A 23,225-nucleotide genomic window follows, 5' to 3' on the forward strand; every position below is an offset into this window, starting at 1 on the left:
AAACACTCCGACGCCGACTGCCTGTCCCGCGCCCCCGTCGACCCACCACCACAAGACTCTGATGAAGACAGCGCGTTCTTCGGGATCGTGACGGAGAGCGACCTAGCCGCCCAGCAGCGTGCCGACCCCGACTTACGCGTCATAATCGAGTACCTCGAGGGATGCAACGTTGCCGTTCCTAGGACCTTCAAACGCAGTTTACCAGCATTCAGCCTGAGAAACTCCGTCCTTGTGAAGAAGAATTTCAGCCCCGGAACAAGAGCGAATTACCTTCTCGTCATCCCCGCGGACCTTCGTGACGAAATTTTGGAAGCGTGCCACGACGACCCGTCTTCCGGACATCTCGGCACAGCCCGCACTATTGGAAAAATCAAGGCGAGGTACTACTGGCCCGGCCTTACCTCTGACGTCACCCACTACGTCCGGAGCTGCCGTGACTGCCAGCGACGAAAAACGCCGCCGACAAGACCCGCCGGACTTCTGCAACCGATCGCCGTCCCATCGAGACCATTTCAACAGATTGGAATGGACCTTTTAGGCCCGTTCCCTACGTCACGATCACAGAACAAGTGGATTGTCGTAGCGACAGACTACATGACGCGCTACGCAGAGACCGCCGCTCTTCCGAGGGGGACTGCACAAGAAGTGGCGAAGTTCTTTATAAGCCAGGTTGTGCTACGACATGGAGCCCCGGAAGTCCTAATCACAGACCGCGGAACGGCATTTACTGCGGAGCTGATGCAAGGAGTATTACGCTACAGCAACACGGATCACCGAAGAACGACGGCGTACCACCCCCAAACGAACGGACTAACAGAACGTCTGAACAAGACAATCGCAGATATGCTGTCAATGTACGTTGACGTTGAACATAAGACTTGGGACGAAGTGCTCCCGTATGTCACGTTTGCGTACAACACGGCTATCCAGGAGACGACACGGCTGACGCCGTTCGAGCTTGTCTACGGTAGAAGGCCGACTACGATGCTCGACGCCATGCTTCCGCACGTAGAAGACGACGACCTCAACGCCGACGTCCACGGATATCTTCAACGTGCGGAGGAGGCCCGCCAGCTCGCTCGAGTTCGTATAACGGACCAGCAGCTGGTGGATGCGGGCCGCTACAACCTCCGACGCCGAGACGCCGAGTATCAACCAGGGGATCGTGTGTGGGTTTGGACTCCCATCCGACGACGCGGACTCAGTGAGAAGCTCCTGCGAAGGTATTTCGGACCCTACCAGATTCTACGACGTGTTGGCCAACTTACCTACGAAGTGATCCCCGATGGTGACTCCGGCACATCACGACGACGCACGCGGCCTGAAGTCGTCCACGTGGTTCGCTTAAAACCTTTCTACGGACGATGACGAACTTTTATTTTCATTTGTTCGGACTGTCGCTTATGTTAGCATCGGGTCGATGCACTCTTAGAGGGGGGGTAATGCCGCGAACCATACATTGGGTTTGTTTATTTGTGTTTTGCTTTTACCGCCCGGCTGCGCCGGTCTGTGTTATCTCTGCGCCAAGGGAAGCGCGTGTTCCATTCTTTCTTTCTGTGCCGCATGTGTTATCTGTTGTGATAGGGAGAGCATTCCGATCTAACGTGAACAGCCCAGAATAATCTTCTTGGATCTACTATGTTCTCGATGCGAATCGACGTTTCGAGAACCACGCGCGCCAAAAGATAAAAAGCCTGCAGTGCGGACGCCGGGGCATTCGATTCGACGACACTCGCCTGTGCAAGTCACTTTGTTGACCGCTGCTTCGCCGCCTCTGTATTCTTTTGAGTTGTTAGGGGAGCACAAGTTCGCTCCAATAAACGTGTTTCTCATTCAACACCACTGCATCGTCCTTGTCTTCGTGACATTCAAGGACGATGCCTCATCGTTGACTCATTCAAATTACTGCTGACGAGTTGCCACAAGTGCAACAACATTATGGTAACGCAAACTACTTAACGTCGTGCGCTTCCGGAAATGCTCTGCATTTGATCGTGCCCCTCGCGAGGGGGGTGTTTATACAGGAACTCCTACTTCTAGCGGACTCCTGGCGCCCTCTTTCTGCCATTGTAGAGACTATGAGGCGGTCTTCGAAGGGCGCCAAATTTGTTTAAAATGGCGCGCCACACATTCCTACTTCAAGCCCCCCTTGCGAGCAGCCACACTTGTTGTCATACATCCACGCGTTTTTTTAATCTGCTCTGAACATGCCCGAGTAGGCACTCCTGCGTGCAATGGCGCAAGCAGCCCCTCCCCCCCCCCCCCCGAAAAAAAAATATGGTCGCTGTTCAACGCTGGTACCTTTATTTGTGGTAGTGGCAATATATCGTTCCACAGCTTGTCCTGGGAAAAAAGGTAGTGAAATAACCTGAATTCGAAATAGGCCTGTTACTCGCCATACAGCTCTTCAATATTTCCACTCGGCGTCAAACTTGCAGGGGTGAAACGGCCCTTCATTTTAAATGGTTACGAATGAGGGGGGAACTGTTGCAACCCATATGAACGTGCGCGTATGCGATTCGTGGGTGGGTGGTGCCGAGCTTTGCGCTAATGCTGCAGCCCCTGGCGGAAGAAAGAAACACGGGTTCTCATCATTTGGCAGCAGCAGCGTTTCTTGGCTCCATCAGGTCCCAAATGACTACCGCGGCGTCCATAATTTAGCCTACTGCCTCGCACATTTAGCTGCATTTTCCGCCCGTTGGTCCACCCCAGTCATTCGAGGAGCGCTAAGACCCCATCAGCACGTGCTCGCGAATCGTTACGCTAAGCACTACTGTACGCTGGAAGAAGAAGCGCGGACAGTGTTAGAAGAAAACACCGACGAATGCGTTGTTTCATTAGCAGGAGGGTGGGTGGAGTTGGATGATGCAGATGTGGAAAGGAGGTTTGCCCAGTGAAACGCCCAGCTGAAAGCGTCAACGCTCGCTATTGCGCGCGCACACAATGGGTCATTGCTTATCAGCCACGCGAATGTGACAATGAGCGCGGCGGGGACCAGTAGTCATTGCGCCACGGGAAAAAGCCCTGCTGCGTCTTTGTTTATATATTTGTAATTTTCCCTGAAGCAGACCAGGCCACTGGTCGAAACTGTCGAAATAAAGTATTTGTTAGTGTTTTCCAAGTGGTCGCACCCAAGTTTTTGAATATTTAAACATATATATATATATATATATATATATATATATATATATATATATATATATATATATTTATATATATACAGTAATCTCGAAAAATCGGCTAAGTCGAAATTTTCCGCGGCACCGAACATTTTCCTATACGTCCCATGTATATTTTTCCCTTTATCTCGAAGTATTTTTGGGTCGGATTGCGGATAACTCGAAATCTTGACTGGGAGTGGAACGAAAATTCCGCCGCCGGACCATTTCACAAGATTCGCGCGATGCTGCCACGCCTGAAGTCCGTCGATTTTTTTTCTTATTTAGCTGCGCCTGCCATACGTCGATGCTTTCCGCGAACGCGAAGTGCGCGAAGTGTCAGCCCAGCGACATATCAACTTTGTCAGGCAACCCTGTGGCACATCATGTGACACATGGGCTGAGCCATGGGGCTGAGCAGGGAGGCCCTCTGCCCATGCTTGGCGTAGTTCGTCTCGTTCGCTTTGTGCAGTGCACATGATTTTCCCTGAGGTGGGATTTCCGAGTACGACCGCAAAGCAGGCCCAGGTACGACCGCAAACCTGACGAGCATTAGGCAGTTTTTCTCTGCTAAATAAAATGGCATTGCGGCAACACCCACCCGGTTAAAGTCTCTTGTATGTTATTTTTTCTCTTTTAAACCTGCACGAGAAGAAAGATTACAAACTGCCGAGAGCCGGTAAGTAGTAGTGATTTTTCTGAAGAGCGCTCATTTCTACCGGCGATTAGCGCAACTTTGCTTATCTCGAAAATCCGTTTATCTCGAAATTTTCCCTGGTTTTTACGACTTCGAGTTAACGAGGTGTTACTGTATATATAGCAGTCAAGAATGCCTCGGAAAGCAAAGGGGAGAATGCGGTAGGTCATTGAAACAGATCAAGAATTTTAAAAGACAGCAAGAAACTGGACAAAAAACGCCCGCCGGATGGGATCCGAACCCACGACCTCCAGAATACGCGTCTGGTGCGGTGACCGCTACGCTACCAGTGGGGCTGTTTCCCCTCCACTTTCTCGGGTATTCATGTTAAAGTATTTGGTTCCCTGCGCTTGGGGATGCTAGCCAGCGGCACTTGGACTACTCGGGGCGAAGGAAGCCTTCTTTTTTAACCCCCGGGCCGTGACTCGCGTGTCTACGACACGTCGAGAGTGGTCGACCCTCTTAAGCTACCTATGGCACCAAGACTACTAGAACAGAGGCCCTCGCTATGCGTTTAGCGAATCAGAATAGGGAATGAGGGGCTCGTTGAATTGAGACAGAAATAACGGTTGGCAGTCAAGAATGCCTCGGAAAGCAAAGGGGAGAATGCGGTAGATCATTGAAACAGATGAATAATTCTGAAAGACGCTGTCGATATGCAAAACTAAACTCCGAGGTTGACTCTCCTTTTTTTGCGCCCATGCAACACGCACGCGCACCACGCACCCTTTTCCTCGAAGCCACGCGGGCAGACATGTCGGCTAGACTGGCCAACCTAGAGACCCGCTTCACTAACATGGAGCAAATGATGACGACAATCTACAAGAAGCTCACGGCGAAGCCGCAGCCAATACCGCTTCCTGAAGCACAGCCGTAATGACAATAAAGACCGCGGAGAAGACACACGAACTCATCATCTGGCAGTGGAACGCGAACGGGTTCCGGGGAAGGAGAGCGACATTCTTGCAGCACATTGCACGCGCGGAGAAGAGACCGGACATCATCCTCGTCCAAGAAACGCACTGCGAGCACGCCCCGAAAATCCCGGGATACCGCTCCTACGCCTTTGCACCTCCCAAGACTCCAGAGAAGGGGGCCCGCGTGCGCGGCGGCATCTGCACTTTCGTGAAGAAGGGCATGGTCAGCCTCGAACACAGCCTCCTGCACGCCACGAACGTGGAACACCTAACGATAGAAGTGGTGATCGGAGCCAAGACCCGAGCCAGAAAGGAGCACGTGTACATCATGAACGCGTACACGAAACCCAAATACGCGAAACAACGCTACGGCACGCTGATCAGCAAAATCAAGCGGCTTGCAGGGGACCAAACAACGCTGCTCTGCGGAGACTTCAACGCCCCGCACACGGCGTGTGGCTACCAATACGACACGGCGAAGGGTCGCAGCCTCCTGGCAGAGACTCAGGCGGCAGGGTACCACCTCGCCAACGACATCACGGTCCCCACCAGACAGGACATGTCGACGGTGCGCCGAGAAAGCAACCCGGACCTCACCTTCAGCAACAACGAGAAGGTGAGGTGGCGAAACACCCTGGAGACGCTCGGCAGCGATCACTGTATCCTAGAGGTCACCGTTCCCCTCAAAAGTCGAGCGAGCCCGCATCGCAAACAAAGAATCACGGACTGGGACAAGTTTCGTGCCAACCTCGGCACCGTGCCCGAGAACATCGAGGACATTGAGGCATGGACGGCGGCGGTGCTACAAGAATCGAAGCGGGCCACCACCGAGTTCGAGACGGAGGAGGACGCACCCGACGTCGACAGCAGGCTAGCACACCTCATCGAGGCGCGCAACTCCCTCAAACGCCGGTGGAACGGCCAGCGGCACAACCGCACGCTGCGCAAGAGGGTGGCGATACTAAACAGAGAAATCGAGAAGCACTGCGAGACGCTGAATCGCCAGCGCTGGCACGCCGTCTGCCAGGAGGCCGACGGGCAAATCCACAAGAGCCGAACTTGGAAGTTGCTCCGACACCTGCTCGACGACACCGAGACCAAGAGCACGCAACAGCACGTCTTGGCGCGAACCCTGCTCAAGGCCCGCCGAGAGCTCGGCGACGACGAAGTCCGGCGCCGGCTCGACGCCAAGTACCTACCGGCAACGCCACCCTCGCCCCTGCCGAGCTACGAGGGCGACGTCAACCCAGAACTCGACGCGGACATCGAGGAGTGGGAAGTTCGCGCGGTTCTGCAAAAGATCAACGGAAAGTCGGCGGCCGGCCCCGACGGCGTGTCGAACAAGGAGCTGCGCAACCTCAGCGACGGCGCAATCGCGGCTCTCACGCGGTACTTCAACAACTGCTGGCGCAGTGGCGTCCTGCCCCGCAAGTGGAAGGAGGCGCGCACGGTGCTCATCCCCAAGCCCGGGAAACCGCCAGACATCGAGAACCTGCGCCCGATATCGCTGACGTCGTGTGTGGGCAAGGTCCTAGAACACGTGCTTCTAAATCGGTGGCAACGGTATCTGGAGGAGAACGAGCTATACCCCAACACCATGCTCGGATTCCGGGCGGGACTGAGCACCCAGGACGCGATGCTCCTCCTAAGGCACGAAATCATAGACCGGACGACCGAGAGATCCGGAGACACAGCGGCCATCCTCGGCCTCGACTTATTAGGAGCGTTTGACAACGTACTGCACTCGGCAATACTGCGGCAGATGTCGCGCCTGAACATGGGCGAGCGATCCTTCCAATACGTCAAGGATTTCCTCACGGAGCGAACCGCGACCATCGTGGCGGGAGACCTGGAGTTACCGACGAAGACGCTCGGCAGCAGGGGCACGCCGCAGGGAGCGAGAAATCTCGCCGACGCTGTTCAACCTCGTTATGATCGTGGTGGCCGAACGCCTCGGCTCCCTCCCAAGGGTACGACACACCATATACGCAGACGACATCACCATCTGGACCACGGGCGGCAGCGACGGCGAGATCGAAGAATCGCTCCAGCAGGCCGTCGAGGCGATCGAAGAACAACTTCAAGGAACGGGCCTCCAATGCTCCCCGGCCAAATCGGAGCTGCTGCAACTGCGGCTGCCTCGAAGTAACAAGACCGACAACGACGAGCCGAACATCAACGTGCGCACGAGCGACGGTACCACTATTCCCAAGGTCGACACCCTGCGCGTTTTGGGACTGCACATCGAGAGCACGCGCCGTAACGGTTACACGATACAACAGCTCCAAACCAAGGTACACAGGGCGATGGGGCTCATCAAGAAGATATCCACCAAGTACGCCGGCATGCGCGAGCGCAACACACTCAAACTGACACAATCCTTCGCCGTCAGTCACCTGGCCTACGTCGCCGCCTTCCACACCTGGAACGCCGCCGAGCGTAACAAGCTGAACGCTCTCATACGCAAGGCACACAAGGTCGCGCTAGGTCTATACACGCACACTAACACGGAAAGGATGTTAGAGCTAGGAATACATAACACTATAGAAGAGATTGCAGAAGCGCAGCAAACAGCGCAGACGGCTCGCCTCGAGCAAACGCGCACGGGCAGGGCGATCCTAGAACGATTAGGACACAGGCCGCGGCTGCAGGAGGGTAGGGACCGGCTGCCGTTTCCGCGGGGCCTGCTCGAGAAACTGCAGGTCCCACCGCTCCCGCAGCACATGGACCCACAAGAGAACAAGGAACGACGGCTGGCCAGAGCCCGAGCGCTCACCGGCACGTACTCCAACGACACCGGCGCCGTGTACGTGGACGTGGCCCGATACCCGGACCGACGACACGCGTACGTGGCCGCAGCAGTCAGAGCAACGACGGGCGAGCTCGTCACGGCCGGCAGCGTGCGGGCCAGGTCGGCGGAGCAGGCGGAGGAGTTGGCCATCGCGCTGGCCCTCTCGATCCCGGAATGCACGACAGTACTGAGCGACTCCCGAGCGGCAGTCACCAACTTTGCAAGAAATCAAGTGTGCGCGAGTGCGGTGAGGGCGTGCGGGGCCCCAGACCCAATGCGCGCGCCGATAACGGTACGGTGGTTCCCGGCCCACATGGGCGCAGTGGGACCCGAGCCCAACCGGAACGAGGACGCGGACAGGGCGGCGAAAGCGCTGACAGGACGCCCAGCCGACCCGCGACCCGCTGTGCCTCGAACGACCGAAACCGGCAACGACGCAATCGACGACGACGACGGCGAGGACGTCGACGGCGACGACACGGAGGCGGAGGAGCCCGCCCCGGTGACCACGTACGGAGGGGTCCTGGAGTGGTACCGGGAGCGTCGCAGACGCTACCCGGGGCCGCACCCCGACCTCACCAGGCAGGAGGCGGTGCTCCTCCGCCAACTGCAAGTGAGAGCAACGTGGACTCCCGTGTGGGCCGTACACGCGAGCCCGGAGCTCTACGAAACCGATGTGTGTGCGGTGTGCGGGGCCGCGAGGGCCACCCTAGCCCACATGATGTGGAACTGCGACGTGAACCCTGACTCATCCGAGGCGCTCCCGCCTCACCTCGCCCGTGCGGTGGGCGAAAGAGATCTGGACTCACAACGGGCCGCCGCGCAGTTTGCGCTGAGGGCGGTCCAACGCCAGCAAGCGCGGGTAGTTGCCCCCTCCTAAGAGGGGGATAGCTCCTGCAGCCGAAAAGCAGGCAAATAAAGATGTTACACCCCCCCCCCCCCCCTTAATGATATGGAACGTGTGGATCCAGCGCTTTTGTCCCCGTTCATTCCGCCTGGGACGACAAGTTCCTCGTGAGGCGAGCTGCCACGATCCCGCGGCTTCTCGAGAGGAGTGACGTCTTGCGGACCACTCGTCGGCCGCTGCCCCCGATTCCTTCGAGACGTGCTTACGAGATATACGGCGAGAGCTCTTCCCGGAACCTTGCATGCGTCACATTTTTGCCACTCTTCTGGACAGTGTTGCGTCGCCCTGTACTGCTCCGCCGCGAGTTCTCTCGAGCCTCTATTGACCTTTGCGAATCCGTGAGGTCTGTTGCGAGATTTAGGCGCGCTGTTTAAAGGGCACGCTAATACGCGTTGCGCTCGCGCGGAACGCTTTACCAGGCGACCCTGTTTTGTGGTCACGGCGGGGCGGGCAGGCTCATTCAAACAGTATAGCTCTCGGCGCCGTTAAGGATACGGGGAAACAAAGCATGCCTACGAGAAAACATCGTATATTGACAGGTGGCTTCATACACGTGTAAACTCCTCCTCCTCCTCACTAGTGCGGTCTTCACGTTAGTGAAGCGCACGTGATACGGCGTTATGTCTACTAAAGAGCGGCATTTTGTCGTTTCACATTAGCGTAGTCACTCATGACGTATACGGAGTAGATTCCTATTTCTCTATAGGCCGACGATCGTACTTGCCGAGAAAGAGAGAGAGTAAACCTTATGCTGCAAAACACACACACACACACACACACACACACACACACACACACACACACACACACACACACACACGTACGCACGCACGCACGCGCACACAGAGAGAGAGCGAGAGAGAGAGAGAGACATAGAGAGAGAGAGAGAGAGAGAGAGAGAGAGAGAGAGAGAGAGAGAGAGAGAGAGAGAGAGAGAGAGAGAGAGAGAGAGAGAGAGAGAGAGAGAGAGAGAGAGAGAGAGAGAGAGAGAGAGCACGTGGTCGGAGGATCCCGTTGGAGCTTGCTGCCTTCTCCGCACGTTCCACCAGCCGAAGCTGAGTTTCGCTGCTGGAGCTGGCCAGTTCTCTCTTCCACCGCTCATAGGAAGGGCTGGGGATAGGGCGAACATGTGGGTTCTTTTGGCAGGCCCCCGCCATGTAGTAGAGGCTGCAGATCTCACTGCAGGTAGCGCTGTAGAGTGGGATTGATAGCGTGAAGTTTAGATAGGTGTGGGAACGTGTTTGTCTGCAAAAGCCTGAGGTTGTGCTCCTGTTCCTTGGTGAGTGACGGGTAGGCAGGAGGATATTGTGGCTCGTCTATGAATACCGTCATATTGCGTTCCTCGGGCAACAAAACTACATGGTTTTCTGCCTGCACCGACGACTGACTGGAAAACTTACTGCCGTGGTAGCAATAACAGCTTCACCCGCCGCGGTGGCTCAGTGGCTAAGGCATTGCGCACTGAGCACGAGGTCGCGGGCTCGATTCCCGGCCGCGGCGGCCGCTTTTCTGATGGAGGCGAAAAGCAAAAACGCCCGTGTGTAGGAGATTTCGGCGCACGTTAAAGATCCCCAGGTGGTCAAAATTAATCCGGAGCCCTCCACTACGGCGCGCCTCATCGCCTTCGTTGCATCGGCGCGTTAAACCCCACAATCAATCCGCAATAACAGCTTCGCTCTACAAAGTCCTGCCTGCGCCCCACATTTGGAAACCGCCGAGCGATACTGAATATCGCGTGTGTGTGTGTGTGTGGGGGGGGGGGGGGGGGGACACGCGTCGTCGGTGTACCATTCTCTCCGCGAACGTTTGTGTCATAACGTTTGCGGGTCAAGCCTCCAAAGAAGCCTATGTATTGAAAAGCCCGTTAAATCGAACCGAGGGACCTCCGCCTCAGGTAATTGCCACCGCACCTACACACGGAGACGGAAATAGGAGACGAAACAGGAGACGAAAACAGAGAGAGGTTAAATCGGGCAAAAGCCATCTAAAACACCCATAGTGGGCGTTTTGGAAGGAGTTTAGGCTGACAGATGGCATCATTTCTGAGGTCACGAGCGTAGAACCTGTCGCTGCCAGTGACCACGAGGAGGCGGCGGACGAAGCACCAGTGCAGCCTTCGCTCGGAAGTAACGACTGGATTGACGGTTACCCGTCTCTTCTTCAGTTCTGGAGTGCCCGCTGCATTTTTCGACTTCAAGCATAAACGGCAGGCTTCGATTGCGGCCTTTTTTCAAGCATTCAAGTTGACATGCATTTCAAGTTTCAAGTTGACATGCTCTACTGCTCCACTGTCGCATTGCACGGCTTGTGTGCTTCGGTTTCGTTCCAACTTTCATTGATTCGAACTGAGGTGGCGTCCGTCCCCTTGAAGTCCGAATTAAGAAGATAAGTACAACCAAAATACAAGATGGCTGAAAAGACGTTAAATGTTTCGGCTGCACGGCACTGCTCCTGCTGGTAGGTCAGGCTTGCAATCTTGTCCCACACGGCACAAAATCATATCCAACGGCAAACCATTTACGCGTGTAAATTAATACCGTATAGATTTTTGGAGACCAATCGGTGAAAGTCACTTCTTCCGGATGTCGATATTGTGTTGCCGCCTCCGCGCTGCGCGTGTGCTGCCAAGAAAGGCTAAGCCTGTCAACCCAGGGGAAACAACAACCAGCCCCTGAAACGACCCTGCCAATTTCAAACTCACGCGCAAAAGGCACCGCGACGCAGCCAGGTGCGAGAGAAACGCCTTCTGGACTTCAGAAAGCCCAGTTGCCCGCTCCCCCGCCTCACTTTTTTTTTCTCGTCGTGCGGCTAGCAACCTCTGTCCCGGAGCTGCGACGTGTAGTTCGTCAATTTAGGAGAGCAGGAAACCCGTCATCCGCACCAGTCGTATTACACCGCGGTGTTCAGGCTTTCTCGACATGTGTGAGGTGTTTGTTTGGCCAGGTTAAAAGTGAGCTGCGGAGGCAGGTCGATACAAGAGAATGCCTGCGACGCGGCACACTTCCTCTCGGCTGCCAGCCGGCGTCTTGGAAAGCTCAAGGCAGGCTCGGGCGCGCTAACGTGAATCAATGAAACCCGCTCCCTGCAGAAAACACGGATACGTATAGATTCGCGCGTCATCAGCGCCCTCGGCCGCTTTTAAATTCGCATGCTTCGTATTTCCTTCCTGTCCGTAAACAGCGACGCTGTTTCTCGTCTACGGACGACCGCCACGTCTGGCCGCGCTTTTCCTGGTTCGAGAATTGAGACGGCGACGTCGCCTTAGCGGTGCCAATAAGTAGTGGGGCGCGAGGAAGAGAGAGGGCCGGGATCGGTGGCGAGGCCGACGTGCTTCCCGCGGGCCGTTGGCTGGCGCGTGCGCCCTCCACGTGCCGCTGGCGCGCGAAAGGATGGCTGCCCGCGGGGTGAGGAGCCCTTGTTGTCGTCCTGTCCACGAGCGGTTTTTCCACGAAGGACCACGCGGCGGACCACGAAAGCTGGCTACGCAACCTACAAATGTAGTACTTCGTTACCAGCGAAGAATTGGCGACCATTTTCCGCAAGCTGTATAAGCGCTGATCAATCGCAGCCCCCGGACTCTTCTCGAGGTACGCGCCTGTCTGCCTGACTTCAAAAAGAGTGTGTCGGTGAACGTTACTCTATGCAGCGCGACTTTAAAGTTGTAAGCTGTAGTCTTCCAGGCAATAGAGCAGAAGAAGAGGGGGGAAAAAGCCGTGGTGGGTGGTCATGACTCCCTCCTCGGAGGCAGGGGGTCCGATCCCGAAAAACTTCCGGTTTGGCGGAAGCATTAAGTGATTCACTCAGCGGAAAAGCCGTCGTCGGCGACTTGTAGCAGCGAAAAGTCCCGTGAAACGGCCGACCGCGCAATGAGAGTAAAAGCAGGGGAATCGAATCAGATCAACTTCGGCCTGCGTGGGAATCGAACCCGGGCCTCTGGAATAGCAGCAGAGCACGCATCTCCCTCGCGAGTTCGACTTTATGCCAGAAGGTCACTAACGGTGGACCTAGTACACGCGTCGTTGACTCGGGCTTAGGAAGCGTCTACAAACGGTACGCGTAGTTCAACGTAAAAAAGCTTAACTTCGAACGCCGGTCGGCTAAAACATAGCCATATCACTCAGGGGGATTCGTCAGTGACAGTGACAGCTGCCATCAGAAGCTGGCGGCCGTTTCACCAATCCCTGTCAGTGGCGACGTCGACATAACCAACCGAAAATCTCCCGATGAGGAAAGCCCAAACTGGGGGAGGGAAGGCGACGAAAGGGAGCGTTCGACGGTCCTTCCCCGTCGGATGGCGGCCAAGAGCCGTGAGCCCTAGCGGTATCTTCGGCCAGTTGGACAAGGCTGCGTTGTCTCTTGGTCGGAGCTGAGCAACGCGGCCTCCCATTGCTGCAGAGTCGTAATCACTATTGTCTGTGATGTGTGTTGTGGTTTCTGGGGGCAGGCCCAAACGATGTGCTGCAGGTTAGCTCATTCCGAGCACCATGTACATTGCTCTTTGTAAAGGTCTCCCGACTCACGGGCTCTTAGCTACGAGGCGCAGCACACACTACAGAGGTGTACGGGCACAACACAGAGGGCCATGCTGCTGGGCAACGACCCGCGCATTGGCAACGGCACGTACCATTGCGCGCACTCTGCATTCGGGTGGAGAGAGCCACGAGCCATGGCCGCTCTTCGCGGCAGTACGTGCTCTAACCTTCTATTTTCTACATCGTCGGCCGCTGCAACATCGGCAGAAACGCGGCCGTCCATGCATGTGTACACCGCAGCTGGGGTAAGGCAGCGGAAGAACGCCGGATACGACCGAAGAGGCAGGCAGCCATGTCCGCCATCATCGTATACATTTAGCCCTCCAAATACTACACGGCGGCAGGAAAGAGCAGAGCAGCACGGCACCACGCTCCCCAAGCACACATTACACATTGCACACGACATGAACATCAAGCAATCGCCTCATTACTCTACCTAAGGGAGAATTGGGCGACCGCGCGAGACGGACAGATTTGTCTGCGGAGCAGAACGACCGACAACGCCGCATAGCCGCTTACACGATTGCCGACGTGGAACCAAAAGCGGGGCAGATCATCTAACGACATCGAAGAGAGGTGCGCTGCCAAGTTGCCAAGCGGCCTCACGCCATCGTGTGCGCCCGCTTGGCACCAAACACGCCTAAATGTGAAGCTCCGTTTGTGGTACGAAACACTCCGGCCACGCTATGGATACCGCTGCGCTGATTCTGCTGGGAGACTTTAATGCCAAAGCCAACGACACGTTCACTGACACGTGTTATGCAACGATCTTCGACGGGGAACTCGCTGCGCCGCGAGAAACCATCACAGTTGCGTACGGAATTTGCATACGTTTCGCGTTCCACAGCAAAAGATAGGTGCTGAACTTACAGTACGCCTCAACAAAGCTGTGCTCGTTGCTCGTTGCTGTGCTCGTCGTGCTCGTTGCAGTTACAGTCTATACCCCAGACCGCAACCCAATGCGCCCACCAAGACCGTTACAACGCAAAGACTACGCACTTAAAACCCCTACCTAGCTGTCGGACGACGAAGACATCGTGACCACATAAGAAGACATCGGCGGGCTTGACGCCCCATAGACGTTGCCGAACCTACTGCGTGAGAATAAACGCACTTCGACCCTAAACAGTACGGTCTCCGTGATTTCGGTCTGCAGCCAACATGCGACCGTATAAACTCTGAAAAGTGACCGGCACCAACCCGCACCAACCACATCAACCACAGACCCGCATGAACACCAGAACTGCGATACGTACCGCGCAGAAAAAATCAGAAAACGTAACTCGCAGCGCAAAACTCCCAGGACCACTCAGCGGCGTTCAATTGCGTTTAAAACTGATAGCAAGTGCTCACTCGTGTTTTCTTTTTCATTTGTCTACGTCCCTGTCCTTTTTCTTTTTTTGCGTTGCTATCTTTGATGTATGTGCCAACGCGCCCAATTTACCACACTGTAATAATCTTTTTACAGCCGTGGCTACTTTGAAATACAAAAACGGAAAGAAAGCTGACAAGAAGACAAAACGCTGCAATTTTCGTGTCCTTAGCTCTCAGCGTAGATGCTATAAAAGTTAATAGCGAATGAACAGCAACTTTGTATACCTCTGAATGCCCTACCCACCCCTCAAGTCTACTTACTGGAACCGCCAATAGTCTAAGGTATACCCCATATCCTGCATCACCGTGCCTTCTCCCCCGTATCTTCCTGGAAGGACTGGCTAGCCCCGATTAATTGCATTAACCTCTTGGTGACGCAAGATCTCCTGGAGGCCTCATGCATGGCAACCCGTGCTATAAAAACCGGCCGCCTTCCAACGTAGAACGGAGGGTGGGTGGTGGTGATTTATTAACAAAGGAGGGAAGAGAAAAGGCCTGGGGATATTGTTGAACTCAACGGGAGTTCACCCTCATACGACCCAGTCCAGGGAAGGGGATTGGGGCTTCAAAGGATAGGAAGAGAGAAGGGGGAAGAGGAGAGCGTTAGGAGAGTGGGAGATAGTCTATATCGCGTTCGTTTAGTCCATGACTCGATGGCTACAAACGCAGTGCTAGTCCTGTTGTAACCAGGCAGTTGACTAGGTGCTGGAAGACCTCCCGTCGGATGGCGTCCGGTCCCGTGGGGAACAGGAAGTCTTCTAGCTTGTGGCTTGGGGCACCGAGTCGCTGGAGTTCGGCCCGGAGTTGTGTCCTTGCGGTGTCGTGCTGCGGGCAAGAGCACAGCAAGTGCTCTAGCGTCTCGGGCTCTGGGCAGTCGGCGCAGGTGGGGGATGCTCGGCGGCCTTGGTGGTGCAAGCGCGCTCCCACGTTGCAGCAATTGAGCCGCAGGCGAAGAAGGAGCGACCGGGCGTCTCTGCTAATGCGTCCGGGCAAGACCCGTGGGGCCTGGCCACTGACTACTCGGGCATCTGGATGCTTGGCCTCCACCACTCGTGCCAGGATAGTCCTTGCAGCGTCAAATGACACCACATCCCGGGAGGAGGCTGCTTTAACCGTGCAGTTCTTCTCCCCCTCACCCGTGACCGTGACTTAATTAGGCGCCCCGCCGTCACTGCCACCCTCCTCGCTCGGAACGTCCGCAGGCGCCGTGCGACCGACGGGTCAATAGGCGTAATCCAGGTGGGCGTTTAAGGAAAACCGAATCCGAAGGCGATCGTCACGGAGTAACTTCCTCGAGGGAGCTCATGGCCGAGGTGTAGGCTACGACCGACGGAGTTGTATACAAGTTAGGGACCGGCCGATCACATTTTTCTTCCTTTTGTCAATTTCGTTTATCGCGTTGACCAAGACGGCACGACACGGCAGCCCTGGCCGCGTTTTCGTGTGGCAGCTAGCCGCCACCGCGGGAGTGCGTGTAGTATACGAAAACATGTTTACTATTATATGCCTGCTTGTCTTGTTCTCCCTTTTAGGAGCGGCTTGTCCGGCGTCCTGCGTCCGTGCTCACGGCACAGCACCATGTAAATCGAAACATCTGTGAACAAAAGGTTCACAAAAGGTTAACAAGAACAAAATAAAAGGTTCACAAAAGGTGTGTGTGCGTGTGCGTGTGCGTGTGTGTGTGTGTGTGTGTGTGTGTGTGTGTGTGTGAGAGAGAGAGAGAGAGAGAGAGAGAGAGAGAGAGAGAGAGAGAGAGAGAGAGAGAGAGAGAGAGAGAGTTAAAGCCGTGCTGCGCATGCGCGAGGAGCATTGGACTGGATTGAATTGGTTTGGATTGGATTGGATTGGATTGGATTAAATTTATTTCTATTGTATTGGAGTGGAAATCGTTTTAGCAGCAGTAAGCACTCTCACGGGTGATTTACGGTAAGAACGATCCCCAGTGCTTCGCCCATACGTCATGATTCACTTCGTGGAGATGCGTTAATTTTTTTCCACCACTCCCTGCATTCTCTTTGCCCGAACTCGAGGCCAGATTTGAAGGCACGCCCGCACGCATCCTCAATACGTTTGGGGCGTCATGTTCGAAGCTGCACACTAATCTGTTTCTTCATTCTTTCCTTTTCTTTTTTGCCTGTGTACGCTTTCCCACGTGCAGGATAACACACTAGGCTCTATCCAGGTTAACTTTCCTGCCTTTCCTCTACACTCTTCCTTTCTTCCTTCCTTCCTTCCTTCCTTCCTTCCTTCCTTCCTTCCTTCCTTGCTTTTATTACACCCTTTTTGGTCCAAAACGGTGTAAAAATATTCTCCAATGGCGCACACCTTTAAAAAAAATTTTCCCCGCATTTCCCCGAGGGGAAGAATGTGAAATTGCGAATGCAGGAGTTGAATTTGCGCGGTTCGGTAATGTTCGCGAAAGAGAGATCACACACACACACACACACACAACTACAAAGAAAGAAAGATGCATTTATTCACAGACACCTATTTGTGTTGTCCTTGTACTTGATTGCTAGAGCGGATCTCAGCTTTGAAATTTCGTGTCAGTACTCCTTTAAGCGGGTGCATTAGCCCTTCTCACGCCCGATTCCTGGCCAATCCCCCACGTGGGTATGTGCCATGTCAGCGGCCAGGCAGCGCGCGCCCATCTCCCCCCGTTGCCAAGGAAGACGAGGAGATTCCTGGCCAATCCCCCACGTGGGTATGTGCCGCGTCAGCGGCCAGGCAGCGCGCGCCCATCTCCCCCCGTTGCCAAGGAAGACGAGGAGCGCGCGCACCCGCAGCTGTTGCTATGTGGACGGACGGCGGTCACCGGAATTCAGGGTCGCTTATAAAGTGCATTCGCACTCAAAATGTTATACCAAAAAAGGGTATAAGGATGAAAAAAAAAACAATGTGCTTACGAACACCCTAAAATAAGGGTGTAAGGCAGCTTAACACCCTGAAGTAAGGGTGCAGGCCGCGTAGCCACGTGTGACAATGTGGATGGGCTGAGCGCGCAGCACGACGTACAGACACATTCAACACGCACAACTCACCCCTGGACCGCAAATGAGCTGAGCAAGGAAACCAACAGGATGCGCGGGGAGATACAGTGCATACTCCACCTTACAACCACATGTGGTCTTTTTGCTTTTATAGCCAGCAGAGAAACGTTCCCTGATAGAGTCGCTGAGATTGTCATAAAAATCAAATATTTTAGCGCTAATTTTGGAATTATGCATTTTCATGTCAGCCTATACAAGTCCGCATGCGGACTCGCAAAAACTTTTTAATCGTGAGGCGGTGCGGAAAAAATGCTGTAGTTATTATGTTGAATAAGTCATGGAATTTTATAAATACCAAACGCCTATTTCACACCCTTTAAACACCCTCCAAGAAGGGTGTTAATTATCTCAACACCCTTTTGTCGCATGGGTGTATAGATACAAATTAGCGTGTTGGAAACTAAGAAAAAGGGTGAAAAACACCACCAACTTTGGAGGTCTTTTACACCCTTTTACAGGGGTGGACTTGAACATTTTCTACGAGCAGGGGACGTTTTGTGCCTCACGGTGTTTAAAATACAAATTGGCATAATCTTTTCACAGCGGAGCTGTTTAAGCTTGGTCCTGCGGCGTTAGCAAAATAATGCCAAGGAAAAACGCTGCGCCGCCTGTAAAGGGTGCACAACGGCAGTAAGGATATTATAACAGTGAAGCCGGCTTTTGTGCCTGCTCGAGTGTGAGCACAAGCGTGCACACTTCTTGCTATAACATTTCGGAGGTGATAGTCTTTTTTACGGGACAAAAACGCAAAAAAATACTGTAAGGTCCACTGATGAGGCCAGGGGCCAAGCGCACGGGCGGCGCGTGAGAACCCGCCACTCTGTCTGGTGGCTCAGCACTGTGAACTCTACGCTGTAGCCGTCGCCAATTCGTCACGGCGCGCACGGGAGACGGATTGTCTGGCCCACCGCATACCACAGGGATAATCCCCCATTGAGAAAGCAGACGGCGCCGCCGGATTCCGGGAACCGTCGACGTGACGCGCGGAGGTGATGGGATTACCCGCGTCGAAGCGCGCGCCGCGCGAGACACCATTGTTAACGCGGCCCGGCCGGCACAGTGCACCGTCGCCGCCTTTCGCTCTCACCCCGCGGGGTCGCGCGCACCTGCTCGTCTGCGAGCGTGCCGTTGACCCAAAGATGGCGGCGCCTCATTGAATATTCCGTGGCGTGCTGAGTGACAGCTGTCTACGTGAATTTGGGCACTCCCTTACGCGTGTACGATCGCTACAGGGGCGTTCCCGAGAGAGGGTGATCTCGAGGTTTTTATAAGGCCGAACCTGGCCGTTGGAAATCGTTCTGGTCTGAGCGCCGAGCTGGGCAGTTCCCGGCGGGACAAGTAGTCTCGACCGTTGAAGCTAGGTTGGGATTTGTGAGCCCCCTACGTTAGAGGTTAAGATCTCGTCGGAGGTTTAGGGTACAGCGCCGTACCGGGCAACTAGACGGATCTTGCGGCGAGACAATCTCGGCCGTCGTTTCTCGAGCGGTTTGTGTACGCTCCGAGAATAGGAGAGTTAGACGAAGTTGAGGAGCTCGAGTGATTTGTGCGCACTCGGAGCTAGCGTCTAGCTGAAGTTCGAAGTTTTTCTTTTCATTACTCATGTACCCAGTTTTCCTACTGTGAATAGCTGTATATAAACTCGTCGTTTCATTTAATCAACCCCAACGCCTCGAGTTCGTCAATTCGGCCGCCATCTCCAAGAACTTCAACACCATCGCCCTGCCAGCCCCCTGCCAAATCAACCGGAGCACGGGCGATTGGGTTCCTGATCGACACCGGACCGGACCTGATCGACACCGGTTCCGGATCGACACCGAAACGAACCACGACCATCTTTACTAATACTGTGGTTGATTCCCCTGTCATAGGAATCGGTAAAACACGAAAGTGAAATGTGCAGCGAAATCTGCAGCTGAGCATGATTTGCGGGTCGGCGGCTGTCTCGTGGGTGTGCTTGGCGAGCGGCGTGGGTCGCTTCGGCAAAGTTGTACTGACGTCATTTTCGTGATGGATATGACGTCAGTGAAATCTGGGTGTATCCCGACGTAAAACACGTTCGTGTTAAAATATAAAACCCGAAAAGGAACAACCCAAAGTGTAACATACTCTTTACTTCTAAAGGTTGTTTCCCCGCAAGAAGACCCTATGTACAGGGGTCCACCCTTTACAGGCCGTTTGCTTCGTTGTACTGGCGTCATTTCCGTGACGGATATGACGTAAGTGAAATCTTCGTGCATCCCGGAATAAAACACTTTCGTGTTAAAAGAATGGCGCAGGTTGCACTAGTGGTGCAACGTTGGAGAAACCTCGGAGCTGGGGGTCTACCTGGCTTAATTGTTTCCCCCTGGGATCCGCTGTCAGTGCGGGGGGGACACTGGAACAGCCGTGTAAAATTCGGCTAAACTTGACCTCACTAGTCTGGCAAGAATACCGAAAAACCGAACACAACGTAGCAAATCCTAGCAAAACCTAGCAAAACTTAGCAAAACCGCAAGATGCTAGGTCGACCCCCAGCTCCGCTGTTTCCTTTGCAACTGTTCGCCCATTTCACACCTTTTCAACACCCTACAGAAAACGGAGGGTGTTGCAGTCGGTCACCACCCTTTTTTCGACACAGAAAGGGTGTAAAGCTACAAATTATGGCGTTGAAATCTACCAAAAAGGGCGTAATGATTTTCCAACAGCCTTATTCCACTTATGCTACACTTTTTTTATGCGATAAGAGTGCAAAAATGTAAAGTGTGTGGTGCAAATGCCGATCCATACTGACTGGCCCCGCGGCGTTGAAAAGTCATGCATGGAAAGGTGTCATGTATCGTTGCATGTAAACTCCACTTAATTTGAATTTCTTTCTTGGTTTCGCATTGAGTTAATGGGGTACTGTTTTCCAACTGTAAACATGCTGCTGTGTGCAAACATTGTTTTACTGTACCATTACGTATACGGAAATGGGCCCTTCGAATAAGAAAGAAAAAACTGCATGGAGATGTTCGCGACGTGGTCTGCGTGATGAAATGGTTAAAAGTTCCAACTAGATTTCGGCGCCGTCCACAGTTCAGTCCGTATTTGTCGCCATTCCCATCCAGTGCATTATATGTTCCGATCTCGTTCAGAACGCATAATCATCCTGGCCCACGCCAGCCATCTCCATTGTCTTTTGTTTCGTGTCACTTTTACTTTTACTCACTGGTTTTAGTATTTGCAGTTACATCACTCTCTAAATAACTCGTTGTTTGGCGCTCTTTGCCCTTGTTGGCCTTGCGCCACTAAACATCAACAATCATCATCATCAACGACACGGCCGCCATCAGGAAGCTTGCATACCCAAACTAGAGTGTACTAGAACTTCTAGCGTACTCTGCCCACACTATATATGGATGCCCTCCGGCCTGGACAGTCACGTAAGAACAGCAAGCACGGCGGCTGCAAGTTGTTCGCTTCGTCCTGTGCGAAGAGATGCCTTTGCGTTCACCCTATATATAATTCACGGTGCCGTCCCGTTCCTTTGAAGGTCCCCCTCAGCAGCAATGTTTGATATCGCCGTCTCAATTAGCTTTTCATTACGGGAACACTGCGTCTTTCGAATGGATTCTGAGTCTCGAAACCTCTCGTCGTTTGCTCTGCCAAACGTGCACAGGTTGTTAAACTAGTTGCAGTGGTCCCACGCGGGCCTCTGCCGCTGCAACTCGGACCGAATAACTTGCGCATTGATCAACAGCCGAATCTTTCTCTCTTTTTTATTCTTTTATTGACCGTTTACATGCTCTGCCGCAAGAAATACATTGCAAAGCGAGAAGCGCACTATCCGGTAGCTTCACGGTCCTGTCCGTCGCACCAGCCTACATCCAGGACTTTAACCTGGCTTCATGGGTACAACCCCGTCCACTACTCATCTACTAAGCCCCGATGCTATCAAATGAACCTACTATCGGCAACAACAACAAAAAAAAGTTAATGATTTCGACTCAATCTATTTCAATAACATCTGTCCCATTTGAAATAAAATATTTAGAAAGCAGAATCCTTAGTGCATCGCATATGCGTTTTCTTTTTCATCTTGTTGTATTTTATCTCGGCATGGCGGCCCTTTACTCCCTGTGCTCATCTCAGGGTCGGCCAACAGCGGCACTGCCGAGGTGACCGGATTTCCGCAACCGCAAAGCTGAAGTGTGGGGAAAGGCGAATGAAAGGGCAGAGCGGGCAGGAGACCTTTTTTAAACGAATGGACAAGTTCCTTGTTGAGCGCAGACATGTTGTGCTATGTTCCGATGTTCATGAAACCATGACCTTAAAGGGACACTGAAGTGATTTGTAAACAATGCGGGATTACGAGCGAAAATTGTAGTCTGGAGTCCCTAGGCCCTGTTTCGACCACTCTGAGCGCGTTTACGCGAATTTATTTAGTAGAAAAATCAATTCGAAAATGCTGTCCTCCTCTCTGCACTCTCGCCCATTTTCTTTGGCGTTTTCGTGTGACGTCAGCAGGAGAGGAGCTGGCAATTGGCTGCGCTACTGCACGGCTCGCCGACCTTCCGCGACCGAGTCAGTCGGCCCAACGTTTAGTCCGCCGGCCGCCGTCGGGTCATGGCAATTCGCTCGATCAGTTGAAACTAAGCCACAACACGTTTGTAAATGGAAGAATGTGCCTTTCTCTACTTCGTTAGTTTGTACTCTGTATCTAGCTCCAAGTCAAGGTCGCTAGCGCTGCACAAGCGCACATGCGACGCTTCGCTGACTGGTACGCCAGTAGGAAAATATAAGGCCTCTTGAAGGGGTAGAAGAGTCAGCGAAGTCAATATAGGTACTAAGAAAATAAAATCAACTGATATTTTTACCGTGCAGCGTAAACTAGGGTGCGGGAAGCACTTTTTTTGCGCTGGGCGAACAAGCACAGCGGTCAGCAGCACGACTACGCATCTGCGAACGCTTTTCCGTCTAAGAAATGCAATTGCTAGACGTGAGCTATTGTGAAAACTCGGGGGACGCTTAGTGCACGAGCACAATACAACAAATAGTCACCTAAGCTGCTTGAAATACTAAAACTAAATAAAAGTGTAAACTGGTTAACATTATATACTTAATATTTTCCAATTCCGGCAGCGGCCCCCTGTGGCTTAGTTGTCTGGAGCGCTAGGTATGTCACCGCAAGTGTTTTGCCAGTCACAAGTTCGAATCGCCGCGGATGCATGCTTTTTTTTTTTTAATGAGTTAACTTTTTCGTTTTTCGCCGATGTTTTCTATACTGAGTTCACCTTTTTTTGGCCACAACGTTCATTGCTCCACGAACTAGTCCACAGAACTCGCGCAGGCTAGCACTGCCGCGCTAGCGAGTTCTCGTTGGCGTGCTGTTGCCATAAGCACCGACTGCTTGCGGGCAATGGGACAGGCCAGAATCAACAGACCCTTGGCCTGGTGCGAACACGCTTTTTACGATACAGGCATGAGCGAGGCAAGCTCCAAATATGGGGGAAAAGCGCATGCATTTGAGCGTCTGCGGGGACGCGGAGGGCGTTCATGCACTGCGTAGGCCTCAGATAGTAAATGCTACGATTCCAAGTCGTCCTGGGAGGCTTATCGTATGCATTTTGCAGCCGACAACATGGCAGAAGCGCGGTACTACGATAACTGGGATATTGAGAATGCCCATCCAACGACGCCATCGAATGTCAAACATGTTGTTTTACAGACCGAAACCGAAACCGAAACTTGTTTGATTGCTAACCTTGGGCATCGTCCAATCACGGTGCCCCCTCCTCGCAACGTCACAGCTTAGTTGGTGCAGCCGCCGCAAACCGCGCA

At 53.6% G+C, this 23,225-nt stretch overlaps 1 protein-coding gene across 2 annotated transcripts in view; it reads left to right on the forward strand.

The window, feature by feature from the left end:
* Positions 1 to 23,225, forward strand: part of LOC144153913 (uncharacterized) — a 444,120-nt gene that overhangs the window by 411,358 nt on the left and 9,537 nt on the right. The gene's annotated exons all lie outside the window — the stretch shown is intronic.

The sequence above is a fragment of the Haemaphysalis longicornis genome, unplaced genomic scaffold, assembly GCF_048455015.1.
Source record: "Haemaphysalis longicornis isolate Haplotype H1 unplaced genomic scaffold, Haemaphysalis longicornis Haplotype H1 scaffold_9, whole genome shotgun sequence".
NCBI lineage: Eukaryota > Metazoa > Arthropoda > Arachnida > Ixodida > Ixodidae > Haemaphysalis > Haemaphysalis longicornis.